Source organism: Bombus pyrosoma, linkage group LG14 (genome assembly GCF_014825855.1).
Source record: "Bombus pyrosoma isolate SC7728 linkage group LG14, ASM1482585v1, whole genome shotgun sequence".
Taxonomy (NCBI): domain Eukaryota; kingdom Metazoa; phylum Arthropoda; class Insecta; order Hymenoptera; family Apidae; genus Bombus; species Bombus pyrosoma.
In genome coordinates, this window is record NC_057783.1 from 4,262,620 (window position 1) to 4,281,393 (window position 18,774).

At 40.9% G+C, this 18,774-nt stretch overlaps 1 protein-coding gene across 1 annotated transcript in view; it reads left to right on the forward strand.

Moving 5' to 3' along the window:
• Positions 1 to 18,774, forward strand: part of LOC122575053 — a 277,691-nt gene that overhangs the window by 111,914 nt on the left and 147,003 nt on the right. Inside the window, exon 3 of the mRNA XM_043743437.1 lies at positions 1,996 to 2,091. The gene's annotated coding sequence lies outside the window, so the exon portion shown is untranslated. The remainder of the gene's footprint in view (positions 1 to 1,995; positions 2,092 to 18,774) is intronic.

Consider the following 18,774-nt stretch of genomic DNA (forward strand, 5'->3'; position numbering starts at 1 on the left):
CTCTCTCTCTCACTCTCTCTTTCTCTCTTCTTTTCTTTCTGGCATGCTTCTCTCCACGAGACGCGTACGTGTGCGTGTCCACGAAGGGAGGAGACACGCGTGCACACGGCTGACTTGGAAGCGCGAACGCGAGGGGGACACGCGCTAACCTGGAACGTCCCGTGCATACGAGATCGTCGAACGTTTTCACGAACACGTCCTCGCCTTCTGTACACGTAATAACCGCGAGATATCGAGAAAGATCTTGTCATCGCACCTTCCCGAACGCTTGTCCGTGTGTCAGCCGATGAAGATGATTTGTCAATCTCCTGACCCTTCGCGAAAATGACGATGTGATTAAGTGGGATACGCGGCGCTATCTTTGCGTTGTAAAACTAGATTTTTTTATGGATTCAGTAGAGGTGCCGTCTTAAGAAATGTCTGTTTCGTTAGCGGTCTCTGGGCGATGAAAATGGACTATCCAATTTCGTTTAAAGTACGTACACGGTAAATGTGAATGTATGTGTACGGAATGCAAGAATTGATTTACCACATTCAGTGATTACAATATCATTTGTAAACTGCGGATCTCTATGCATTCGTAGGAAATTTGAAAGCGCAGAATTACATAGAATGCACATAATATGAAAAGATGTATGAAATAGCGAAATTGTATGCTGCCTGCAATACCCGACCGTAAAACAATTTTCCACCGAGATTCTGCTGTTTTAATTACAAAACTCCGCGATTTAATAATTTATCTTCCCATCGATGTCGTCAAGATTTTCTTACAATTAGCGTCATGTTCGGGACGAGAACGATTTGTTTATCGAGTGAAGTAGGTACTACGTATCGGTGCCGGCCGTCTGGCTTCAAGAGCGACAATAACGAGACGTTACCCTAATTTTCCTAGTCTGGAAAATATTCTAGTCGAGGACTTCTCGGCCTCCCACGCGGTGGGAAAGTTACGTGAGAGAAATTGTTCTGCCTATTTGGGTCTTTGGCAAACATAGTCGACAACAGTTTCGAAGGGTTGCGCCAAAGTACTCGATCAACATTGCGTAATTCCTTAAGCAAATTAGCTTCTCGCCACTTAGGAACCGCTTCTCGGTTTCACACAAGTTCCGCTGTGAAGCCAGATTTCTACAATAATCCAAGGTGGACACATGTACAATAGTACAGGTTAGAGAATAATATGATTCAAGAATTCCTCGGAATTGCCTTACTGCATCAAAAGTATGTTTATTAGGTTTAAGATGATGAAAGTAATTCAGAGATTCAATTTTCGCTTTTTTTGAAAACCTTACTGTAAACGTGGAATTACAGACCTTTTTGGAAAGTTAAATAATCGATAATTCTCTTATATACGTACACGATTAATTTGGCAATTATCTAACAATATCATTTGTCTTTCCATCAATACTTTATAAGTTTTTTTTTAAGAATTCTTAAGAATTATTAAGAAAATTAAGCTTTCCTTTTTACTTTAAAAGTCTTTTAATATAAGCATAAAACGTCGAAGATCCACTAACGGATTAACAAAACGAGTAACAACTAAGAATCGTCTCATTTCATCCTTGCAGTCTCGCACTACGTATCAAATTCATAAATTAATCTACGTTCGTTAATTACAACCTCTTTTGTCCTCCCAATATTCGCCAATATTTTACAAAGTCGATCAATACAACTTTCTCTACGCAAAATCGCAAAATCTATCGGAACATACATTTACTCGATTATTTTTACTTGAATAGCAATACCGCGTGCTTCGAATTATGTAATTCGTGTATTTCTTTTTAATTGTAGGAAGAAAGCCGAAAGAAAGCCGAAGTAAACCGAAGACGGTCGTCGGAAATAATATTAGAAATTCGTCGTTAAACGACGCAGCGAATAACCTTCGGGATAGGTCGTAGATTTTCGCGACGTTACGTCTCAGTTTGCGATCGGTTATCGTGCGTGACGGGTCGTGTGATTAAATTCGTTCGCGTATATCCTAATCCTTGGTGTTGCTTTCAGGAATCTTTTCGATTCGATTCTATTGTGCACCCTCGTCGACCAGCGCAGAAACGGTGACCATCCAGGCGATGCAATTACGGACACCGTATCAGCATGGTAAGTGAGATTTTTTGATATATTCCACGGTGGAGAACACCACCCTCGTGGTGCCCACTATGGCGGCGTGTTATTGCACGAAGGCGTTGACATTGTATCGTTGCGAAATTCGATGTTTACTATCGCGCGTTTTAACGATTACAAATACGAATTTGTGAGATATGTTTCCGTGGTCTTAGAATTCAATATTTTTTCAGGAAATTCGTTGATAAGGATAGAGGTTTATTTTTAAAGGATGCGATTAGATATTAGTTTGCGCGATAAGTATAATGTGGATCCCTGCGTGTATTTATGACAACTTCAAGAATACAAACAAGAAAAAAAAAGCAAAGTACATTTTGGTGGCTCTGTTTGGCAAAATATGAAATTGCATAAAAACCCGCAGTCTGGTTTCCATATTTTTAGGGATTGCGAATGTCTGACTAACTCTTTCGCGGTGTAATAAAATGAAGATGAGTTCAGAGTGAAAATAATTAGTTTTAAGACTTAGAAAATAATCGCGTATTTCTTTGTCATTAAGATGTCGTGTATTTCTGAATTCTGAATCGACGATAACTTATAGATTTCTCTCTTACAATTTTACAATTTTCAAACGATTCTTCGTTTATAAGATTCATCGTGAATTCACATTTGCTTTATTGTTAAACCTGTTACTCTGTTTCGGAAAAGAATTTATCAATGCCGATTACTTGTAATTGTGGGTTTGTGAAATTTCATTAATAACGTTAGTTAAACTGTGATACAAAAAATACACATTTTTATTTTTCTACAAGATTAATAATAAGAAGATTAACAATAGCGTTAGGTACGATACATTTAAGACGTGAAGTTTATAATACCATACTTGACAGTTTACTATGATTTTTCTTACGCTATGAAAGAGTGAAGTATTTTAAAAATGATTAAATCCCGTAGTTATCGTAAAATATATCAAGCGCGTTTTAACATCGTGTACAATGAAATTCACGGTGCGCATAATAAAACGTTTAATACCACACTGTGTACGAGCAAATAAAAATGATTTTAATGAGCTGATAATATTCCAGAACGAAATCAGTAGCCGAACAGCTACCATCTTGATAGAACAGAACGGTATCGCGTGGGTGGTTCCGGCGCTGCGTTCTCGAGTTATCGCGATTTAATCGAACGCGAATTACACTGGTTATTGAGCGATCTTTAAGAACCTAAGTCTTGGCAGATCTTGTTTGTTATTGCTGTCCTTGGAGGCGGCCTGATAACGTGGTCAATAGTCGATACACCGTCGACGTTGTAATTTCTGTATTGGTTGGATTCCTAGAAATGGAACCACTTTCCAATTCGTCGAATCCTATACGAAAACTCTCAAATAGCTTGTTTATTATACCAAGCCAGTGAATCGAGAGCCGCCAGTTTGACAAAAATAAATTGTATATTCTTTTAGTGTCTATGTTTTCTGTGGTTCGTTTTCGATTTAATTTTATGGAGATACTACAAAAGTTTTATGGGAATCGTAAAGTAGAAAACCGCATATTTCTGTAATTAAGACGAGAAGAAAAATACGAAGAATTTTAATTCTTACTTAATTATTCAGTTATTTATAGTTTCCAGCTTGGAAAATAATAAATTGTGTGCTTTCTAGTCTCTGTGTATTCTGCGGTTCGTTTTCGACGTAATCTTACGGAGATTTTACAAACATTTTGTGGAAACCGTATACTAGGAAACTGGATATTTCTGCAATTAGGACAAGGAGAAAAATATGAAAGGTTTTAGTTATTATTTAATTCTTCAATTATTTTTGTACTTTCAATAATTATTCCAATAGCTATTTCATTATTTCTGTACGATTAAGTATTCGATTATATCATCATACGTATCGCTTATTGTTATTCATTCTCGTTTAAACATTCGTGCAATCTTTTCGTTGTAATTCATTTCAGTGAAAAATCATTTCATTTATTGAAACGAGATAAAGATTCGTTAGAATTAATATAAATTCCTACGAGGAAATTCGTGAAACAATTTGAAACTGTATTTTTCTCTAAAAAAGAAGTATTCGTAAATTATGAAAACTTTTTATTTCGTATCATTAGACCAATTTCCATCTATACTGGTAACAATTTCTCAAAGTCAACGCCCTTCTAAGCCCTCAAAATTCAATGTCAAGTACATGAATCGTTTCGTACACGAAGGCCTCGGAACCAGTCGCTTCTGGAACTCAAATAAACTCGCATACATCGCAATAAACGTTCATCCACATGTTGGTACGTCCGTGGCACACGCAGGTGGGTGCGTGCCAGTGTGTTCTGCGTTCCATTGTCGCCGATGTGTTGAGCATGAAAGAGGCGTGTTGATTCGCGTGCTCGTATCGTCATTCCAACCCAGTGTATCCCAATTCCTTTCAACCAACTCCTCTATCTACATCTAAAAAATGCTGAAAATCCCGAGACCTCGTTCCCTACATCCTTAAACGTGTCCTTAGAATATAGTTATTAAAACACCGTGATCGTTGGAGATCTCCTTTGGACAGATCATCCGTGTAACTCGTATTTCTTGGACAATCAACCCCGTTAAACGTTTTTATCTGGTAGAAAGTTATAAAAGTGTTATAGTAACAGCTCCATCCAGGTAGCATCGATAGTCTCCAAATCGGAAATAAATTCCACGAGTGTTTTCGAATAACAATTAGGTAGAATATTCGGTACGCGTCCAATAATTTTCCTGAGAAGGTAAATACGTGTGTACGTACGTGTATACACATTAGTGTACAGCCAATGAGGTCAAAAGTTTAGGATCATTATGCATCTTATTGAATCTAAGGATTTAAAAGATATGTCAGCTTTAGAATTTTGTTTCGTTAGAAAGAGTTCAGACAAGAATCTGTATGTGAAATTTCCTATTTTTTAATAAATCCGTACCTTACAGGATTCTAAGAAACATGTGAAAGGAAAAATTCTCAATTTTAGAATGATACATAAAATGATCTTTAGTTTAGAATAGAAGGTTTGAAAAATAAGTAGAAGGAAATTGATCGTTTGATATGCGTGTAACACAATCTGATAATGATCAAATTAGGGAATGCAGTATCGTACAGTTAGAGAAACGATTGCAAACTTTTGACCAATATATAGCGTATAGTCTGTAGGCAATTCTTCTTAGAATTTATTTCTTGAAATAAAATCCTCACTCGTTTAAGATATTTCGAATTCTTTGCAAATATTCTTCTCTCGATAATTAATCCGATAAAGTGGAAATTCATGGCCGGTTAGTGACGACTAATACTACTGCGCATCTGGACTCTAACGTATTCTTGTAAATTACTCGTATTGTTCTCTCAGTATGACAAAATAACGCCACAAGCTGTGGTTAGTTAACAAAGCGCTATTGTATCTTCTTACTCTTTAGAAATTCAAAGCCACAGTAATATTACCAAAACAGGAACAAACATCGTTTTCTGCCTTATTCAACTGCTTCAATAACCACGCAAATTAGATGCCAATCCACGGCCAGTTAATAAAACACCGATGTACCTGTCAGCTGTTTACGAATTCACGGTAATGTTAGGCATAGTAATGTTGTCAAAACGAAAGCGTTGACACGCGTGAAAAGGCGGCTGTCTACACCCAATCAATCTCGATGCACGTTGCGATCGCTGCATCGGGCTCAGGCAATCGCATTGTCGTCCCTGAGACCGGGTCTATTCCCCGTTGGCCTACTCGGTATTCAATTTCAACCGGCTGCAATTTGTCCGTCGCGAAATCGTCGTCCGGCGACCGAATGCAACTTGGGTTGCGTTCACCGAAAAAGGTCACGGTTTTTCGCAAACTGTCTCGCCTCGGTCGCCGCGTTTTCCCTCCTACCAATCGATTTCCACAAAAGAAACACGACAGGGCACGCGCTGGCTGATAGAGTATGATACCTGCATTCCATCGGTTGCAACATGTGTGTCATACGAGACGTGCTTTGATTTTCTATCGTTTCGATCGGATCGCCGTGACTTATTTACGGCTCGCGGAGCCCGCGCCCTCGGACAAGCCGTAAAACGGAATTAATGAGCCGAGTTTAAGCTGATTTTCAACAGTCCCCGGCGCTACCAGTGTTTCTCTCGCATCGGCCGGATTCCGGTTTCAGTTCCGTTTTGCCACCATTTGTCTCATATCGAAAATCCTCCCCAAATATGTTTTTGTTTTTTAATCGATGTTTAACGACTCCCTTTTGAAATAAACGAGGCCTTTACGTGCGTTTTTCATGATTTATCTGTATACTTGGTAATTGATGACAGGGTAAAGCAGGATAATTTGGCTGGGTGACACTTCAGCATATGTTGAAATTGAACTTTGAACTTTGTACAGAATAATTATCGTGCGTTATAAAATATCGTTAACCTTTAATGTAATAACGAAAGAAGGGGAACATATCGCGTGCCGTAGGCTCAACGAGGAAAGACATCAGAAACGAAAAAATGACTGAATCCTGTAATAGGATCGAATAAAAATTTCAGATCGAAATTAAGAGAGAATACTGTACGAAAGTTGGATTGAAAAGGTGTTTTTACTTACTCGCTACGATCGAACAGCCCTATAATAGAATCGAACAGAGATTTTAAAATTAAAGCGGAAAGTAGTATCGGAAAAATATCGATCTGAATAATAATAATATACAGCGTTCGAATACGTTCAAATAAAAGGAAAATCTCGTATCGTCGTAATGTAACTCGAAATTCTTGCGATATGTAAAAACATTTCGGAATCGAAATAGAAACAGAGCTAAGACATAATCGAGGCAATTTCTCTCAATTTTACACAATTTGTCGTTAGCCAGCTAGAAGCTGTCCGGTCGAAAGAAACGATATCGATGGTAATTCCTTTCTATTGAGGTAGAGAAACAAACGGCCAGAACTGGTGTGTTCCAATCCGATGTTATTCGCGTTGCTGGGCGCTGGGGGGACGTCGAATTTGTCGCCTCTAAGCTTGGCGATCGCGCGAGCAAGATAAATCGTTGCGAAACGAGCCTGTTGTTAAATAGTTTAGCGTCGTTGTTGGCACAATAACGGATGGCCGCGCATTTCGCAAGAGTGACTCGCCGCTGTCGTAAATTTTGTTTTGAAAAATAATTGCTTGCCGCGGATCCGCGACAGGGTGGCACACCGTCGTAGATCAACTCTTTCGGTCAACTATTCCGATTAAATATTTATGAGAGTGTCTCGTTGTGCTTCTTGAATTCCAGCAAATATTGCATTTCCTCGGCCGACCGAAGTACCCTCTGGTATTCGTTGAATTAACAATAAGTATTACGCCTAAGCAGGCCAACACGCGAGCGATTTTTCAACTCGAATAAAGAAACCGAGTCGTTACAAGTAGACTGTGGGTTTTTATGCATTTCTACGTTCTTATAAGCATAAAGAACGCGAAGGAATGGAATCTAAATAGAAAGTTTCATTTACTAAACATTAGATTAAACGCTGAATACATTTATATATATGTATATCTATATTACATTGTATATATAAATATATATATATATTTGCATATCGTATGCATTGCGTGTATTTTTGCAGCTTCGAAATTTTCATAAATATATAAAAATCCGCAATCTACTTATAATGAAAAGAAAGAGAAACGTTGATGAATTTTGTTATCAACGACTTTACATTTTTCTTCGTGAAAGAATAAAATATACATTAGGTCATCGAGTAAGATTGATTACAGGAGAATAGTTGGCAGCGTATGCACGCTGAACATTATAAGATTTGTGCTCGATATTGGGAGCAACGTTTCACTTTTCTAACTAGAAACGTAGAATACTGCAGCAACCGGATAGCTGATAATAATTTCCAATAACGTGTCCAGGATAATACGAACGCTACTATTCCCGTTTAACTACGAACCACGTATTTTCTACCTATATAACGAGTTTTTATTGTCTCGTTCTTGCTCGCGTTATTCAGGCATAATGGTGGCGCACGATTGCGACACCGCTTTCATGAACGACAAAAGAAATTTATGATCGTACATTTTAAGCGACGCGAGGGGTTCGTTTTGCATACGTCACGGTCACGGTGAGTACACTTTTCCAAACGCTTTCGTTGTTGGAGATGCTATTTCATTTTTTCAATGCCAGTGGTTTCATCCTGAAATATCGTTGGTTCGAGGAGGAAAGATGTAGGAACGTCGTTTTGTCCCGCTAATTCCCATTAATTCGTTAGATTACGCGTCGTACATTACGAGAATCCTATGGTGGACATCGTGACAGTGGAACACACGCGTGTGAAGACGTGGCCCGTGCCGTGGAAGCTACTTCGATAATCTTAAATATCACTAATTCACTAAATCACCGTTTACCGGAGCTAATCTGATGCACGACCAGCGTGGTGGCATCAATTTCATTAACCCTGCACCATCACGAAAAAATCGAGAGTCGTAAATTAAAAAGCAGACCCGAGAAGTGTCCACCAGTAGCGTCCCGACCCTTAAGACTCGAACACGCGTGCTCGAATAATGCCCCGTTCACGCTTTATCAAATTCGATCAGTGGATTTCTAAATTGACTGCAATTCCAACAAATATAATATAACATTGATACGTACAAATTTGTATAACCACGTGGCTCGCTATAACTAAATTGCGTTTGAATTAATTGTAAGAAATCCAACAGAGTAATCTTCAGTGGACATTGTTTTCCAACTGACTGCATTAATCGTGCATCTAAAGACCGTAAGTTACGTACATACCAAACGAATGCTTTGTTTTAACGCAACTTCGTGACTGTTAAGACAAGCAGTATTTCAATATCTTGATTATTTGACATTTTTGAAGTTACGAAAAGGTTGAAGATATAACAATAAAAAAGCAATTTCGGTATCACGCAATTAATTGACAACATACTGAATTTGCAAATTGTTCTTCTATGAATATCTTCTATGGAATATGTGACACGTCGCGTACTTTGTCCGCAGTCTTCAAATGCTTCCGCGGCAAATAAACGGCATCATGAGAGAACGAAGAAGAAAAGATATCTAAAGAGGCGGTCGAGTTTTAGAAATTTTGACGAATATATTTGATAATGTAAAGTACGAAAGAGGCTTAAGGAACGTTCGTATCGGAGTTATACTTATGCGTACACGGTGTGTACCTGGCCGAGGCGGGTGGGGGAGGGTTGGGACCTCACAGGCACGATTAACACGTGTCACGCGTCACACACATACGCGCGTTCATCTATCTTTTCACACTTGCACGCGCGTGCACGCGCACATAAGCGACCGGCCACGTAGGTACGCGCACGCAGCAGTCCATATATCTACCTAACCCGCCACCAGTCACCATGTAGGACAATAAAGGACAGAGGTGGTACGTAACATTTCCATACATTCCTGGGCAGCAACGGGCCGGCCATTTAAGAATTTCTCGCCGTACTGGAACCGAAGTGAGGTCCCGTGCATTTCAATTGGCCGACACGCGCCAATTCTCGCCACGAAAATTCACCGCGAGGAAAGAAAACGCGCCACTATATCGTCGCCGTACATTTCCGCCCCCTGTTTTCCTGGGCCTGCTTTCCGTCCGCTAGACGACCCAGAAAAAGAAATTCCCGGACAAAGTTTCCTAACGTAATCCTGTCAGATCTTGCAAAGTCGCAGCGATCTTTCAACTTTTATTCGTGAAACGCTCGAAAGCACAAGGATATCCGAAGCCTTCGGGCTTTTAATTGTTTCTGTCAATTTTGTGGAAGATCCAGCGTAAAATATTTCAGAGGATTATCAGATACGAGTCTCCAGAATTTCCATAGTCTCTGCACGCTTTTTGGCGTTGAAGATCGGAGATGGAAAATTCGGTGTTTTTGACTTTTGCATGCGAAATATCGACGTGTATTTAACACAAAATTTGTAAAAGACCAAGTCTCCGTACTTTCGCTCCGCCATAATTCTTCTAACCCATCTTCCAGCGTTAGAATTGAAAGATCTAGAGTTGCCGGTTTTAGGATCAAAATATCGACCGTATAATTACGAGAAATTCTTGAAACATTGGAAAGAATTGGAATAAATCGAAAGTCTGCAGACGTTGGATCGTCGCAGCTCACCTTCTGTCATCAAGGATTAAGATCACCGATCGGAAGACAGTATTTTCCATTTTACGTCCGCAGTAACAAACACAGTAATTACAGAAATTAGCATCAACTACCGACAGATGACTTATTGTTAGACACATGATTAATCCATCGTATCGACAGAAAGCGTCGTTTAAGAGCATCGGAAACACGCGAAGCTGTCGTTGCTGGTTTCCAGAAGGAACAGACATTCCTCTCTCGTAAGCGTTCGTTGCACTTGCCCGATTAATCAGCATAATACTAATTACGACAGGCCTGGCAGCTGCGTTCGTTTCAGCGTCAGCTGGAAATCAGCTTTGAATAAGTCGGTCGGGATGAAAACAATCAAGCGGCACGGTTTCGCGCGAAAATATCGACGCCCGTGTTTCCACGAGCTGGCAGCCGGCGATCTATATGCGAGTAGAGTTCCGCGGGCATGCTTCCATTCACGAAGAAATCATGCGCGGCTGCGGAAATGAGCGACGGTCGTCTATATTTAACCTGTCGACTGACGACAGGAAGAAGCCTCAACAACGTGCTCGTCACATCGCCACCGAACCGAACCACACGTTTTAAGGCTCTCCGCCGCCTTTTTCTCTCTTGGAAATTTCTCCGCGTTTGTCATACGAACCGGAGCTTGCATTTTGCCTCGTTACGCGTCCGCCTCGGCGAGTACCGTTTTATTTTCGGACGATACGGTATTTCTGTTCATCAACTTGGGACACAAAACTCGACCAACTTTCTTACCAAACTCTCGCATTCTCTATCGAGCGAGAAATAGGTGGAAATTTTAAATTCACAGGCGTGGAGATTTAACTGTGGGCCGTGACTCTCGAAGGAGGAAAATTTTTTCTGTATTTCAATACAGCTACGTCGTACAACGTATACGTTAAATCAAAGTAAATTGCCATGTTTTACTATAAATTTGTTTTTGTTTACGAAGCTAAGGGAAATTGCGAAGTATGTGTAGCAATCAGCAGGAGATTTTTAGTCGAAGACTCCTAGCATTTATTTATTTTCATGCGGCTACATCGCGTGTATTACTTGCATCAAATAAATATAAATTGCCACGTTTTATCCCTCGAGCGTAGTGGAACTGGATCGTTTATGCGCACGTCTGCTTGTTTTATGACTGTAGGCTTCGAAAAAAATCGAGGGAAACTCTGAGACACTTAATGAAGTCTCTGCCACGTTACGTAATTAGTTCTCGAACCAAATATGTAAAGTGTTATTTAGGAAAAATAAAAATTCGTTGCGAAAGAACTTGCCCAGGATGCCTGTGGAAGATTAGAAAGAGTAGAAAGATTATGCAAGATTCCGAGATACTTATTGAAGCGTCTACTGCGTTGTACAGTTAGTTTCGAGCCGAACGTTGAGAAAATTCACGTTAAAAGAATTCACCCAAATAAATAAATTCTACCAAGCTGCCTAAAAAAACGTAACAGATTAAAAAGATTTTTTCACAGAGCAGAGTCGCAAGTTATTTCCTTCTATTATAAAAGCGGATAGTAAAAAGATCGTGTAACACTGGCGAAGCGTGTGTATAAGGACAAGACATTTAGGAGATTTCTAGCACAAAGTTCATCGCGAACTTGTAATATAGAAAGAAAGAAGAAGAAGAAAAAAAAAAAAAACGAATGCAGACGAGAATGGTCCAGATCGTAGGAGATGAATTGCCAGCATTGTCTTCTTATCTGACCCCGGGTGTACAGCTTGAGCCGGTTTCTTTCGTCGGGAAAAAAAGCGAGGGGCATTAGCGATCGGGTTTTAACGAAGCTTTCACCCGCGAGAATGGACAAAGGAGAAACGATACAATGGGACGATTAGAGATACTTTGTACGCGCTTTCGACACACTCCGTTTCGTTCCAGCGCTAGCTGGCTCGTCCGTACCATTACCGTGGTCGTGTGGCTGCTCGCGACACGTTTTCACGCGACTGCGTGACCGCCAGGAAATACGTATATATACGTCGGGGCCCGCGCATTCAGTCACGCGCAAAACGAGGAAGAAATGTCGACGGAGCCGTAAGCACTTTCGAAAATTTCCCCGTGCCGCCTAATAAAGACGTTCGTTTCTTGGTTCGTTGCTCTGTTTGACTCGTGTCTATCGTGCCAACGTTCCTGTTTAGCATCATTTTCACACTTCTCCGCCAGATGTGTACAGATCCATTTTGCGTTTTTCCTCTCCTCCTCGCTCGAGAATTTACCTCTCTGTTCTCCGAGTTTCGATGATTATGCCTATTAATGCTCTTCTTTCTTTTTTTTTTCTTTTTCTTTCTACGAGGAAGATTATGTGCCTGCTTTCATTTGTAACACGTTACTACGTTTTAAAATTCGGAAAAGGCTTTTTCAACCTCGTGCCGATGGACGTTTGCTTGTACGTTTTACAATCGTCGATTGTATTCTATTTTATAGAGATACATAGCGCGGAGAGCCAATAGAAAAGAATTTTTATTCCAAAGTTGGAATAGAATTCTTCTTTTTCAACGTTTAAAAAAAAAGGTTCAGATAACTATACACGGTGGTGTAAATGTAACAGGAAAAGTGAGAAGCGGGAAATTATATTTACACGCGCCAGAATTCACCCAGCATCCACTCTTCGAGGATTAATTTTTACAGATGGAAAAAGTGAAATAAGATTCGATCGGTCTTGGAAACCGGTACCAAAAGTGCATTCTTAATACAGATATTATTAATATATTAATATAATCAGCTCGAATCGAGTTGTCCTTTCCGGTTGCGAATCGTGAGAAACCAGCCTTGAATCTTTCCCTTTATTAATCCCATTTCCGTGGAATCGCCTGAAAATTGGCATAGAAGAAAAAGGAAACAGATCGACGCGGAGAATTTCACGTGAGAAGAGCCGATGAAGATCCACGATTTCTAAGAATTCTGCATTCGACGGATCTTCTTTTGACGAAGTAAAAGCTCTTATTAACACCTCGCCTCGTATTGTTCCCTCGGCAAACGTAATTTGCTCGGCTTTCAGAACGTGCAACGAGCTAATTAGCCTCCGGTTGCTTATAATCTACGCCGTGGAATTAAAAGAATTCCACGAGCCTCTTTGATCTGGCTATTTGCTGGAGGAATTAGCATCGCTTCAGATGCTTCTGTAATTACGATATAGATCGCGACAGAAATATCAACAATTTAAAACGCGCTAAACCACACAATTTTCCACCGTTAAATTAGCCTCCTGCGAGCCAAACTCATACGATTATCCTTTTTTTCCCACTTTTATCCGAGTACATGATTACTATTATGTTTCTCAGAAGACAAATGACTTATTCATCGCAGTGAGGCGATATAGGCAATTGCAAATATTAAATTCTAAATTAAACGATAAATATGTTTGTAACGTAATGACACTTTTCTATACATTTCCCCCTCTTACATTTATCAAGTTGAACAGTGTAGAGAGAAGCGAGTTGAATTATCGAGTAGCACTATGTTTCTTCACAACTGACGTTTCATCACGTTTCTGTCGTGTTCGTCAAATTTCCGCTTGATATTTCGCCATCGATACAACTCTCGTATCTTCTTAACTTTAAACTGAAACTTCTCCACGTCGTGTAAAGTGCATCGACTATGTAATACAAATTTCTTCCTACTTTCAATAATTCGCATCTCCACGCGTCGAATATGTTTGAATTCGAATTAGAAGCTGCTTGAAATTCCTTTCCCGAATAATTTCGCCACTAATTTATAACGCGACGGAGATTTAATTACCGGAGAGAGATATTATATATATATGTCTATACGAGGAGGAGAGCTGGTTCCAACAGAATTATCTGCGCGTACGCGTCGAAGTTTATAGGGCACGGAGAGAACCAGCCTAATACTCGTATTAGGTGTATTAGGTTCTTGACCGTTCTCCTCGGCTCGAGGTAGCCCCGGGCTGGCGAAACCAGAGCTCCGACAAGCTCTCAACCCCGCGGACCCCCCTTCGCGTCCCTCACAGGGCCCCGTGGCACACGCATTCGCAACACGCGTCCGTATCTCGATTCGATTCGAGGCGCACGCACTTCCAGCGCGCGTTTACACGTCCGAATCGAAGGAATGCACGCGCGTTTTACGCACTTCCTCCACGCGGACACGCGCTTCTACCGCCTCGAAAAAATATGCCTGTGACCCTCTTGACGAGAATTCTGCGAACCTACGACTCTCAGAATTACCCGCCGGATTTAGAGAAATCGTCAGGGAAAAATGTTTGCAGGAATATGCTATTTGAGTAGAGACGTATAAACGAATCGGACTGTTCCACGCACAGCCACGTTTCGCTACATGCAACGATCGATTCGTTTTAACGCGTGCACTACGAAACTAAAATTATTTTACGCGAATGTAGCGTTATCGAGATATTTCGTTATCGTAATAATAGTCGGGTCGTAGCTGGATTTTTTGATAGAAATAGGAATCGGAGCCTTTCAGAAGCCGAAAACTACTGCAAGTAGTTTTTCTTAATTTCATGATTTTATTCTATACGTCGGTATACGATTGATATTCAATTATTAAGAAACGAATGACTGACTTGAGCAAGTTAATTTATTTCAGCAAGACGACGTAAATGACAATAAATTGCAAGATACATTTCAGAAAATGTTTGCAACATCATCGGTTTCTTATACTTTTCAATTTACGGAGTTGTCAGAGTGTAGCTTCCGAACGGTTCTAGCGTAGCTGCAGGTTTCGCTCCTTACGTCAGCTTTTCTAAGGAGTTTTCCTTGAATCTTTAATTTACAATTCGTTCTTCTACGACGATGGCGTTGACACATGGTAGACCGGAGCTCTGTTACACGCTAGTTTATTAACTTTGCACGTTAATTTATCAAATACGACGTGTGTCGCCTATCTATGATATCCTTCGTTCCAATATTTTCAATCGCGATCATTGAAAACGGTTCTACCTCGCTGAACGTCTCCCATGAATTCAACTCACACAGCGAACCCACGATATCGCGTTGAAATTCGATCGAGCGCTTCGAGCCTCCCGTCGTGTCACCGTATCTTCCTCTCATTCCCATTCTTACAATAATCAAAAGCTTCTTGAAAACTTGGAAAACTTGCAAGCCACTCTGAAAAAGGAACGAAAACGTCGAGTCGTCCACGTTGCAAAGCGAGAAGAGCGGATTGAAAAGAATAGCCGGGGGCCTCGAAGTCGATCCGCGAGGATGCATTCCCGCGGACCGAAGAACAACCGGGTGATTCTGGTTCTCAGTGTGTTGGTCTCTCCTTGTTGGCTCGCATGCATGGCCGAGTGATGAAATTATTTCTTCACCGCGTACCTGGCCGTGTCTTATATACATACCGCGGCGATTTTACTGCTCTCGGTCGGCAGGCTGAGACACACGCTCGGGATTAGGGCCTCGAAAGCGTGGAGAAGCGAGAAATGCTGGAAACTGGATATCCAGTTTGTCCAGGGCACAGCAATACCCGTGGAGATATTGCTGTCGAGCCGGGTTTGCTCCACTTTGCATCCGCTGCGAGTGGCACGCTTAGATAAATCGTCGGATAAAACGGCAGATAATACGGAATCGATCGTTTTACCGAGGCCGATACCCGTGGCCCGGTGCGCTCGCTTGAATTATTTTACGAGCAACCACCGATCTATCGTGCCAGATACAGACTTTCCTCTCGGAGATGTTTAGCGATCTCTCGAACGCGGAAGAACCGATGATTTATATTTATACCAACGTTCCTAGTCGTGCTTGATTAGACCGTAGCTTTTCTGCTTCGCTTTAATCAAATTGCTTGTGTACCAACGATAATAACGAAGATCAGACATGAAGAATACAACGAGTCATAATTTCTGACAACACTTTTATACGGAAGAACATTGTACAAGTTTTTCTACGTAGAAATTCGATATATCGTAAGAAGTAATTCCGCGTCTAAGCGATCTTTTCGTTTGATTTTGAGCGGATTATCTGTCTCTCTTGTCCTTGTGGACATTTCAAAGAATGTTAGGCATATTAATTGTGCTGACTGATATTTCGTATCTATCGGATTATCCTCTTCAAACATTCCATTCTGAAGTACTCGTTTTTAGTCATCGAGTGACTTAAAAGTTAGGAAACCGACAGAGATGGTCATCGTATCTTTCCCGTGTGGTCTTCGACGAACGCTGTGATCATTTAGAAGCACGCTTCTTCAATGTGTCGATACGAGAATGTAAACGGTTCTTGACAAGAAATCTGTACATGTAACGTACACGTTATCGCTCGAAAGTATCCAGATAATTGCTATTGCAGGGATGAGATTAAATTGCGTTGGTAGACGGTGTTATAATAGACCATGTTCAATGTCGAAACACAAGAAACAGAACCTAAACGGAGATTCATTTCGTCCGTCAAATATTTTGACGAATACTTTACTTTTCTTTGATTTCGCATATAAACGTCCCATAAACGCACCAACATACACAATCTCTCTATAAGTGTGCAACTTATAAAAAATCTAAAAAAATCTGTTAATCAGAGAGGACCATGGTCGAGCGGTTCGATGACGATCGTTTGACAGTCGGGTGGAAGGAATGCGAAGCCAGCGATCTCCTATTGCTCTTGATAGGAAAGGTGCCGTGGCGATCGGCCAGACACACGACCCGATATCTGCCAAGTATCCGCAGACTCTTGGCCAGTCACGATATCCTCGAAATTCGCGGTAGTCGTCATAAATCTACGGATGTAAGCGGTCCCATCGGGCACGATCCGCCACAGATCTAACAAGTTGCGCGAATAACGGGTCCATTAAGGCCGATACCGAAACTCTGGAGTCGATATTCTCTGTGGCGTTGAGACCGCGACAATGACTTACTCTACTCGTGGCCACGGAACACAAGCAATTAAGATCGAACGAACGTTTGCTCGTCAACGCGTTAATAACTCTCTGCGTGTGCGATTAATGACGCTGAACGGGATCGTGATTCGGCCCCGGGACAAAATCCTTCCAACGCTTCCTTTTTTTCTTTTTTTCTTCTTCATTCGCAGACATCGTATTAGCGGCTCTGTCGATTTGTAGACGAAAGACGTATTCCGAGGCTCCTCATTCTTTACGGATAAAGTAGATTGTATCTGCGTTAGATTGATTGTCTCTGAGTTAGATTAGTACCACTTAATTAAAGGGTAAAGGTTTTTTTTTGCGGTTTCAGATGCTTCGTAGCCGTGAGAAATTAGTAATCGTTAGGATCATAGAGCGATCGTGATCCGGCTCGTTTTCGTGTAGAAATCGACGGTTAACTAACGATATCAAATTTTTCAAGAGGAAGGTTGGAGATAGTTTCATTTAAAAAAAAATTAGCAATCGTTAAGAACGTAGAGCAGTGTGGAACTTGTTTGAGAATAACAGTTGGCGGATAGGCTAATGATCTGAGGCTTTTTAACGAGATTTCAAAAGTTTCACAGTGAACGTGCTTTAAGAAAAATGATTAACTCTTAGGATAATAAAGCGAACAAGTTTGTTTTAACGCGTTCACTGCGTGTAACACGGTACCTATGTACGTACAAACCGACACGTCTTTATCGTTATCTCTAGCTACCTATGATAACTAGTTTGATCGTGTGCTCTACGTGAAAAATCAGGAAATTATGAGAACAGAAAGTCACCACATGTAATTTACATTATGTCAAACATAAATATCTAAATATATAAATTCGTGCCATAATTAGTGTACAAATTTCTATCGTATAAAACGAAATATTGTTTGAAAATTACTCTACACATCTTAGAACGTCTTAAAATAGAACTCCGTTAAGGATCGAAGATTATTCGAAGCGGACGGACGAGAAGAATCGCGACGAACGACAAAATCGCGAAAAGGTCTATCGCGATCGATTTATCGTGACGAGTCGATGGGATCATTTTTGGAAGAACATATTCCAGTTTCGTAGAACCGTAGACGACATGGAGCTCGCGTGGCGGATCTAGATTTCACGTCTGAACAGCTAGATGGACAAACCTGATCCGCAATAACCGCCGGCAGAGACGTAAATTCTGTTCCACGAGGTTTCTAGATTATCGAAATACCAGTACTAGGTGGAATCAGGTTCCGTGCTCCAGATTACCGGGGCGAACAGAGCGAAGCTATCGGTCGCCATGACCATTTCAGGATTATTAATCTTGGTCAGCGTTGCCTCTGTTCGCGCGCCGCGAGATAAAGTCGAGCGCGACCGTGCCGGAAAAATAAATCTACCGGGCCCCGTCGAGAGTTCCGTGCAAGCTTCGAGGTCGACGTGCGTGCTCTCCGTTCGACTTCGATTACCACGAATTTCCCTCCTCGCTTGCACCTATCCTTAGCTAATCCTCTTTCTCTATCCAATCCTATCGAATTATTCTCTATTTACATATATTAAATTCTATCAAACTGGAGATTAGTTCTCTAATTGTTTAAAAATCGAAGAGAAGATGACGGAGAATTATTTCTATTTCCCAGAAACTCTGTCGAATTATTATCTGCTGGATTCACGCTTACGCCAGCCCCATAGCTAGTTCTCATAGACAATCCCCTCTCTCTGTCGCGATTTTTATTTCCCAAATTCCGATTGTTCCAAGCTTGAACATAGGATCGTGGCGAATTATTCGCAGCTTGTCGAATTTCATGCAACTGTTCCCGATTTCCTGACCTAAGGAACATCG